Here is a 9,119-nt window from a genome sequence, read left to right as displayed (position 1 = left end):
CAGAGAGTCTACTCTCTCTTCAGCTGTTTCTGCTTCTCCATCTTTTTTTTATAAACAAAAATGTCATTTTATTTCCGTAGTTAAACGGCGGAATCTGTTCTTTTTCAGAATCTGGTCACCTTCATTGATCTTTTTTTGACCGCAGCCTGAAACGCTCCTTTGCTGCCCCCTGGTGTCTGTCCGCGGTATTGATCTCAAACACCGACTTCAGATACTAAGATTGGATTTTCCGCGGACCGAGCCGTCCGATCAGCTGTCCTCGGCGAGTTACAATAAATCTTATGTCTGTGTTTGACTTGGTTATACGCTTGGAATGTGTGAAGACGGGAGTTTAAAGTTACAAAATGCAGAATTTTAAACTTCTTGATAGATTCAAGTTCATGTTTTTTTTTGTTTTTGTTTTAAACTAAATCAGAGCTTTATCATTAGCAAATAATAATACATTACAACTCAGACTGATTTGGAAGGTATGTGTGTATTTTACAGATTTACAGTGCTTTAACCGCTTCATGACTGGGGGTTTTACCCATCCTAACTGACCGGAGATTTTTTTTTTATCCCCCTTTTCCACGTTTAGTGCCCACACAAATTTTACATTATATATATAATTATTTGTTTTAACAGATTGGGCTCACTGTAAGCTTAATGTAAATATTGATGTAAGTTGGCTCGTCGCTGCCTGCTTTCTGTATGATGGAGACGTTCCTTGTAAACGAATCCCCGGAAACAGTCGTACTTGTTTTGTTCCCGTTGAAATATTATGGAGACGTCTGGCGACTGTGCGCGTTTCTTGTGTGACTCCAGCTTTGGGTTTGTTCCCGACTGTTTTCTCGCATCAGGAGAGATCCTTTTTGTTTAGTGCATCCCAAAGGGGCCGATTCACTAAAGAGGGAGTCTGCAGGAGAGTTATGCTTTATAAAGGGCAAACCCCGGCAGGTTTCTCCAGTAACAAGGGCTGAGCTAATTCAATGTATAAGGTCATCTACCTATACATTAAGCAGGGCTGTTCCTGCAGCAGAAGCTTATTGGGATTGGCCCTCCGTAATATATAGTGAAGCAATTGTGTTGTATTTAATTTATGGCCCACTGTGAGGGGCTATGTTAATAGAATTGCATGATGTGTTGGTGTGTAATTAAATTTATAATTGCACGGGTCAAAGCGACATCCCTGCCATCGTATGCACTTTAGTGTCCCCTTTACATTTCAGTTTAATTTAAATTGCCCCCCCCTTGCGACTCTAATCATGTCCCATTAAAAAAAACAAGGCATGGCCGGTTAAGCGCAGGCCTTCAAAGTATCCTAATTTGCCAGTCTGGAAGTAGTCAAACCCCCCCCCCCCCAAAAAAAAAATCCTCTTTGGAATGGTTTCTCCCTGGACAAGAATTCCCAAAGTCACAGGGTTTGAAGAACGCTGCATCAAATATATATATATATATATATATATATATATATATATATATATATATATATATATATATATATATATATATATATATATATATATATATATATATATATATATATATATATATATATATATATATATATATATATTTTATACACACTCGTACATACTTGCATACTAAGTTAAAATAATATAAAAAAAAAAAATATATATATATATATATATATATATATATATATATATATATATATATATATATATATTATACACACTCGTGCATACTAAGTTTCTGGGGAGGCTTAATTGTCTCAAATGAAAGCTCTAAAAAGTTCCAGAAAGCGAACTTTATTGGTGTGTTGATTTTTTTCTGTTCTGTAAAAGGGGGCTTTTTTTGTGTGGACTTTTATGGGGTTTAAAATGTGTTCTGGGGGGTTTCTGTTTGAATTAGTGAAATAACCTTTCCATGAACTAATAACAAGATTTTACAATTCACTGTTTTTTGTTTCTTTTCCAGGTTTACGGGAAGACAGAAGTATTAAGCTGCTGCGTAGAGGTGCGAAGTTTCACTAGGTAAGTGACGCTCGTTCATCTTGTCGGTATGTTTTGTGATTGTGTTTTTTGTTAAACTGGCTGTTTATTCTAAAGGCCATGGTAGATGCCGTTATATGTTCTTGGTTCTCTAGACTGATCTATGCAAAGCTCTCAGTTGTCTGCTGAATATACGCCGTGAGGGGATAGACCGTTCCCTGGGCTCTTGTGGTGGCCAGTGACATCTACGGGCTCAGTTTATCTATTTCCATGGCAGAGGCGGTGAGAGGGCTGTGTGCCGGTGCCCAGGCCTAGACCTGCCGTCTGGCAAACCAGGCTAATGCCCTGTGGGCCGCTGCCCAACATCGCTCCATACGGGCCCAAGCTGCTGACCTGCCTGGCCACAGGCGACATCGCCATAAAAACATAACATTCGGCGGCACTCGCGTCATTCGGTGGCCGATGGCCTTCAAGTGCCAGGACCGTCTCTTTATCAACCGTCCGGCCCTGCCGGTGTCCACCCTAAAGCAACAAACCGCTTGCTGATGAAGCAGTTATGTGGAGAGGTAACAATCATGGAAGACATTGTCCTTCTGGTACCGGGAACACGTAGCATTGGTCGTGCTTACACGCCGATTCTGTTGCAGTGGATTATAGGTGTTGTAGTTCTTGGGTACAGCAGAATTATAGGTGTAGGTTAGAAAATCCAAATGTGTAATTATTAATAACCAAGCTAATCAGAACCCCCCCTATCGCTGTTTAAGGATTGCTTTATACGTGAGCACAACTCTTCGTTTATTTCTGCTAAAACTAACGGGTCCTCCCTGTGCGGCAGCAGGGTAAAAGGGTGGCTTTCTTCTGGTCCCCGGAGGACCTCCTGCTGCGGGAATCTGTTGGGACAGAACGACAAGTTCCAGCTTTTCAATTATAATGTTAAAAAAGGAGCTGATGAATCTGCAATTCTTATGCTAAAACCTGTAGAAAATGTATTTCCCCTTTTTTTCCCCCCTTCCCTTCGCGCTGTATACAGGAGCCGCCATCTTGCTGCCCCATCGCAATGTTAAATCGCTGGTCGCCCTGAGATATCTGTGATAACGGCGTTACGGAGGGACCTGCGCGGCCGGAAACAATCTCTAGCGCTAGAGGCTCATGTGCCGTCCGTCATAGGATGAAATGTATAGAGTATATCATATAGTGTATATATTATATAGACTCTTAATAGTTTTTATTGACACCAATTGGATGAAGATATCGTATCGGACTGGGATCCCAGGCGCTTTCGGCATTAATGGCTGCCGTAGTAGACGGCAAAATCATGGAAATGCTCCAGGGGCCACAACCTTCAGTAATCCTTTAAAGAAAAGCACCGGATATTTGCCGTGATTGTGTGGAGCGTCTCTGATTCACGATCGTTTTCATTGATTTGTGCCGTGGCCCCCGCAGCGAGCGGCCTCTTGTGTTCTTACATAACATTAAGGTATTTTAAGCTTCTGTGCTCTGCGCATGGACTCAGACGTTATATAGGCGCGCGGGGTCCTCGTACGCGTCCCCTTAAGGCTCTGCGGTCTGGTTTACTAAAAGCTGTGAAGGAGATATGTCTGTTTTAACCCTTCGTGTGACAAACACTACACACTACTCCAATACTACTTTAGGAGGCTTAGCGGGAAGCCCTGGTCGACTGCCTTGTGCGCCTGTCTGGGAACGTACGGGGCTGTGGATTAGGAACAGAGTGCGTGACCCGTGTGTCCGGGGGGGGTTGCCGCGTCGGAGGGGGTTTTAGAGATCCTGCGTAAGATATATTTAGAGTGATAAACCCCACATGTAAAAATGATCTCCGTATAAATTCCAAACACAATGCCATATTCTGCAATCTGAGGTCGTCCCACTAGGTGGCGATATTGTTGGAGAAATCTTGTGAGCTGCTCTTTCCCGCGCCAGAATGTAAAAGAATAGGAAAAATATAAAAATGACGCCTTGAGAGATCAAATCCAGCAGCTGCTCTATGAAAACCTTCCGCTTCCACCACCCAATGCTCTATGAAAATGCCGTGTATTATTTCCCACGCACCGAAATACAGCAGAATAGTTTGGGTGCTGGGAGGCCAATCGTTTGGACGCAGGGACATGGTGAGTTATTTTCAGACTGAGGCTGTATTTGGATATTTAGGGTTTTTAACCCCCTCCAGTGCGGGGTCTGTTACTCCTCTCCCTCTCAACCCCACTACCTGCCAGTTTAAAGGGGTTTTTAGCAAACATCAGTGTCTGTTTAAAAAATATATATATATTAAAAAATGAAAATTCACAGTATTTTTTATTATTTTGCCTTTTTCCCTTGCTCGCAAACACACTTTTTTTATATTATGGCTTTTTTTTGCCTCTTATCCCCGATCCCTGTTGGCCTTCATGCCCCATTCCTCTCTATTCTTCTGTCTGCTTCCCCAAAACATACAGGCACCGTTTCTGTGTTGAATGCTTGCAGAAAACATGAGCTGCTATTAGACTAAGAGGTAGCCACGGGGGCCGAGTTTACATAAGGGACTGTGTCCTGTTCTATACAAAGATTACATTGTGTGTGTGTGTGTGTGTGTGTGTGTGTGTGTGTGTGTGTGTATATATGTATATATGTATGTCTGTGTGTGTGTGTGAGAATTGATTGCACTTTTGTGAAGGGCAACAATGTAACCTATAAAGATTTGATGATATAAGTTCATGATCAGCGTCACGGCTGGTTAGCGGTTCTATGTATGTTACTCGTGTAACGGATCTGTCCCGTTGTATAAGCCGTCCCCTAGCAGCCGGCGGCCTCGTGTGCCGGCGATTCTGTAACGTGCTGTTTGTGTAATTAGAAGCGGCGTGATATAAAATGTGGGGCAGAGGAGGAGATGTCTGATCTTCCTGCTTCCCCGGCAGGTCAGGGCACTCGGGGGCCGATCTTTGCTCCACTCATGTGACTCGAGGCAGGTGACTCGGTGTAAGGAGTCGGATATCATCGGGCAGGTGATGCAAGCACTCGAAAGCACAGCGTGTCCGGGTGACAGGGGAATGCCAGACATTCACTCGGACACGTGCCGTGGAATAACGAGTTACGCTGCCCGCCGCTTCTGTCCTCGCAGCGTATTGTCTTTAATGAGTGTCCTAATAGGAATGTTTTATGTAATTGCCCCACAGGTGTCCTCAGCCAGGTTCACATGTCTGGGGCAGTTCATTGTTAGAATCGTCGTCATAGGAAATGCTTGCCGTGTGAATCTTCAGGCCGTGGCGGCTGCCGGACGAGGCCCCGGTTACGCGTTCTCCGCCGTGACTTCTGCAAGCGAAGGGTTAAAATGTAGCAAGGGCTGTCACTTTGTATTTCTCAGCCCATCCATTCTTTTAAGTATTTTAAATCATTTGAATGTGTTGCTCCTTGCATCCTTTCTGAACCCACCATTTATTTACCTGTTTTCCCTGCTTCACCTGCTCTGCACAATGTAAAAGGTTTTAACTTAATACGAAATTGTTTAATCGTATGAGATTGTGCAGCATTTATAACTGCAGCTGCTGATTGTTGAATCGTTGTATTAGCCTCTACCACTTCTGCTGGGAGGCTGTTCCACTTATCTACTATCCCCCCCCCATTCTGCGAAATGGCTTTATACTGGGTACTGATCATTTCTCTTTAAATGTTCCTGTAATGGACTGGGCATCGCTGTCGGGTAACGTGCTTTACATATCTTCCTCACTACTCACTGCCTGTAAATCCCCGATCCGCATGCCTCTCTGAGCAGGACTTCCTCTGATGTCACCGCCATCCTGGAAGGAGGATCTCTTAAAATAAAGGAGGCCTAAAGGCTTGCAATCTATTAATTCAAAAAGCAGCTTGTGAAGTTGTGCTAAAGGCTTACATTCCATGGTAGTATTCCTAGATACCTGGAATCGTCTGCCAGTGAAGGTTGCCGTCCCGTGTGAAGAGAATAGATATGAGCTTTTAGCTGACGAGGCAGTTTTTCCAGCAACAAAACAGAAGCTCTCTAGGAACGCTTGAGGCTGTTGGTCGCCCGGCTCATCCTCGGCTCGGTGCGGACCCTGTAATAAGGGCTTCCCGGGGTCTTGTTGCTAAATACCACGTCGCCCACATGCAGTGCGGGCGTAAACGTCGCCCTCCTGGCTCCCGCGGACACACGCGTTGCTCTTGATAAATGTTGCCGGGTTTCGCTTGTTCCAATTACGATTTGTTGCAAGTTCGTTTATTAAAGGGAAACGGCGTCCGTAATTTAATAGACGCGGCCACTCCGCTGTTTTTATGAAAAACAAGGATATTTTTGTGTTATTTTAATGGGCAAAATGTGCTTTTCTTTCAAAATAAAGATTTTGACCCCAAACGTTTGAGCAGTAAGTAGTGCATACGATCGCTGCGCGGTCAGTCTCTGTTTCTCAGAAGGCGCCTGTTTGTTTCAATTATCCGTACTATTCCTTTAGATTGTAAGCTCACGAGCGGGGCCCTCAAAAGCCCCCCATTCCTGACCGGAACCCCTGTATAAAATGATCATAAGGTTAGATTGCAAGCTTATGTGTCATGTCAGTATGTATTAATGTATGTTTGTTGTGTGTTAATTTCCCCACTTAAATTGTGCAGCGCTATGTAATTGTAGTTGGCGCTTAATAAATAAATCCAGTGCATGGAAGGACTCTTTAACCCCTTAATGACAAAGCCTGTACATGTATGGGCTCAAAATGCATTGTTTTCAATGGGTTTAGGGACCGCCCATTGTCCTTAAGGGGTTAATATGTTACATGTAGGGGCGCAAGCTGTTATTTACCCCCCGGGACTCGCCGGATTACCCTTACATGAATGTAGAGTCAAGATGGTAATCGGATTAAGTCTGTATTTGTGGGAATCCCCGGATTCCGGAGCGAACGCCTTATATTGGGAGGTATGTATAAATAATAATAATAATAATAATAATTAATAATTGGAGTGTTGATGGATCGGGGCTGTCGGTTACGTGAAACGCTCGTCTGAATAACGTGCTCTCTTCATCGGGGCTTCTGGAACTTCTGCCTCGTCTTCCGTGTACCGGAGTCGGCTGTCGGGCAGCCCGCTGTGACGTGTATCCAGGCGGTGCGCACAACATTTACACCGGATCACGGGGTCAGACCCCGTCCGGTGAATCATCTCAGCCACCGGTACGCCCGGTTCACATAAATCTCCAGCGCTGCGTCTGTAATGGCGTCAGAGAGCCCCTTCCATGTGCGGCCAGCGCTGAGCTTCCCGGTGGCCAAGAACGTAGCCGATCACGTGGAAAAGAGGTTCACGAGGCTCTCAGACCGTGGGAAAGAAACATCCGCCTGGGAAAGCGCCAGAGAAGACGGCAGCCGGTTCCGAGTTACTCAGTCTGGGGTCACGCGAGGGTCCGCGGGATCTGCGCCGGTTACTGGAAAGATGAGAGACTCGGCCGGATGACCCTTTCCAGTGAGTCTTTCTGCGTCCCCCGGAGGGCCGCAGAGCAGCATGAAAGGGCTCGCCGATGATCTCGGTTCTGTACTCTGATCGATCTCTATCGGCTTGTAATAAAACGTCCGTGACTAAAAGTCAGCCCGTCGCCCGATGTGTGCGTTACAACGGGAATCGCCGGCGCTCCCTTCCTTCCCGGGGGGCACTTAGTGTCTGCGGAATCTTCCTGCCTGGATCTGCTTTTCTTCTTGTCTTTTTTTTTTTTTTTTCCTCCCCCAGAAATTGAGGAAAATCAGTATTTATTCCACTTGTTTTAAATGTAGCAATTGCTTGTTTTGTTGAATCCATTGTAGAACCCTTAGGTTTATTAACAGCTAGAGGATCGGAGGCTTAGATGGAAGGGAATGAAGTTTTACTTTACTGAGAGGGTGGTAGATAAGTGGAACAGCCACCCAGCAGAAGTGGTAGAGGGAATTTAAACATGCACGAGATCCGTCTGTGATATTTTTGCATTTCCCTCGTTAATCTCCAAAGGGTCCTCTGAAAATATACAGCAGAAACTCATTGCCCCAGAATGGCGATTTATGGATAATCCCTAAAGTTCTAGCAGGGATCTTATCGTCATAACAACCAATGGAATGTCCCCGCTGATTGGGTCATTTTGTTGGTTGCTACAGTGGCAGCTCCTAGGCCAATGCGACTAGGAGGGGATCCTTTGGAAGTTCACGCATGCGCAGCACCCCTGGGAGTGCTTCCTCCCCTGAGATGAGATTACTTCTGAGTGAGCGCTGATTGCAGCCCTGAAGGAACGGAGTCCTGGAAGCAGCAACGTTTGCTTCTCTGAGGTCGGCGTTTCTGAACCGCTTGCCCTTTAAGCATTTTCTCTGACGTTGCCGCCTGTGTTTAGAGCAGATGCCGCTCGCTTGCACGCCGGTGGCCCCCGGGGCCGAGACAAACCCTTTGCTTTACCAGAAGTTCCCGGCTCTCTATTCGGGTAAAACGGCTTCAGAGGATTCCTGGAAAGTGCTGAATCTTTCCCGATGTTTTGTTCGAAGTCCCTCCATGGCGAGGGAGCACGTTACCGCGCGTCAGGATGAAGTGACCCAGATCCCAGGAGAGATGGCACGGCCGTAACAGCTGTTTGTAGGACCTTTCTGACTCAGATCGGCCCCATTTGGCCCCCGTCTAGTCGCCCGTTTCTCCTGCTGTAAAGACTCAAACCTTAATCAGCCGTTGGTCTTGTCTTTTGTGCGGGGCACGTATAAATTCATGCTTATGGGTTTTGAGGCTGCGGTGCTCATTCACAGCTGCCCGATGCAGATAAGCTCCGCGCATGCAGACCCGTTAGCCGTTCATTATCTGCATGGATCGCGATAATAAGGAGGGGAAGCGTTATTTTCTGTAAATTGGATTTTTTGGGGGGGAATTATCCTGTTTTCGGCACGGATACAGGAATTGATCGTATTGAACGCCTGTTAGCCGTTCCCAGCAAACCGCGAGGCGGAGTCGGGACGGATTCACAAAACAGGAGATGTTTATCATCGGATTATCGGATAAGATTCGGTTACTACGGTTTGGGTCGCTGGTATCTCTTAATATTTAGTTTTTTAGCATCAGACGTTGCGATATCCGTCTGCTCGCTCGTTCCTTTACATATTTTTTTGGCATCCGGTTTCCTTTTTACTCCCTGATTTTGTTACGGTTTTCCTACCTGAGCTGAAAGAATATGATCCTTTTTTTTTTTCTCTCTTTGGT

General features: G+C 45.5%; 1 protein-coding gene across 1 annotated transcript in view; it reads left to right on the top strand.

Moving 5' to 3' along the window:
• Nucleotides 1-9,119, top strand: part of GNG12 (G protein subunit gamma 12) — a 33,341-nt gene that overhangs the window by 15,277 nt on the left and 8,945 nt on the right. Inside the window, exon 2 of the mRNA XM_053470045.1 lies at nt 1,921-1,976. The gene's annotated coding sequence lies outside the window, so the exon portion shown is untranslated. The remainder of the gene's footprint in view (nt 1-1,920; nt 1,977-9,119) is intronic.

The sequence above is a fragment of the Spea bombifrons genome, chromosome 6 (genome assembly GCF_027358695.1).
Source record: "Spea bombifrons isolate aSpeBom1 chromosome 6, aSpeBom1.2.pri, whole genome shotgun sequence".
Lineage (NCBI taxonomy): Eukaryota > Metazoa > Chordata > Amphibia > Anura > Pelobatidae > Spea > Spea bombifrons.
Note: the sequence above shows the minus strand (reverse complement) of the source record. Positions and strands in the feature narration are given on the sequence as shown.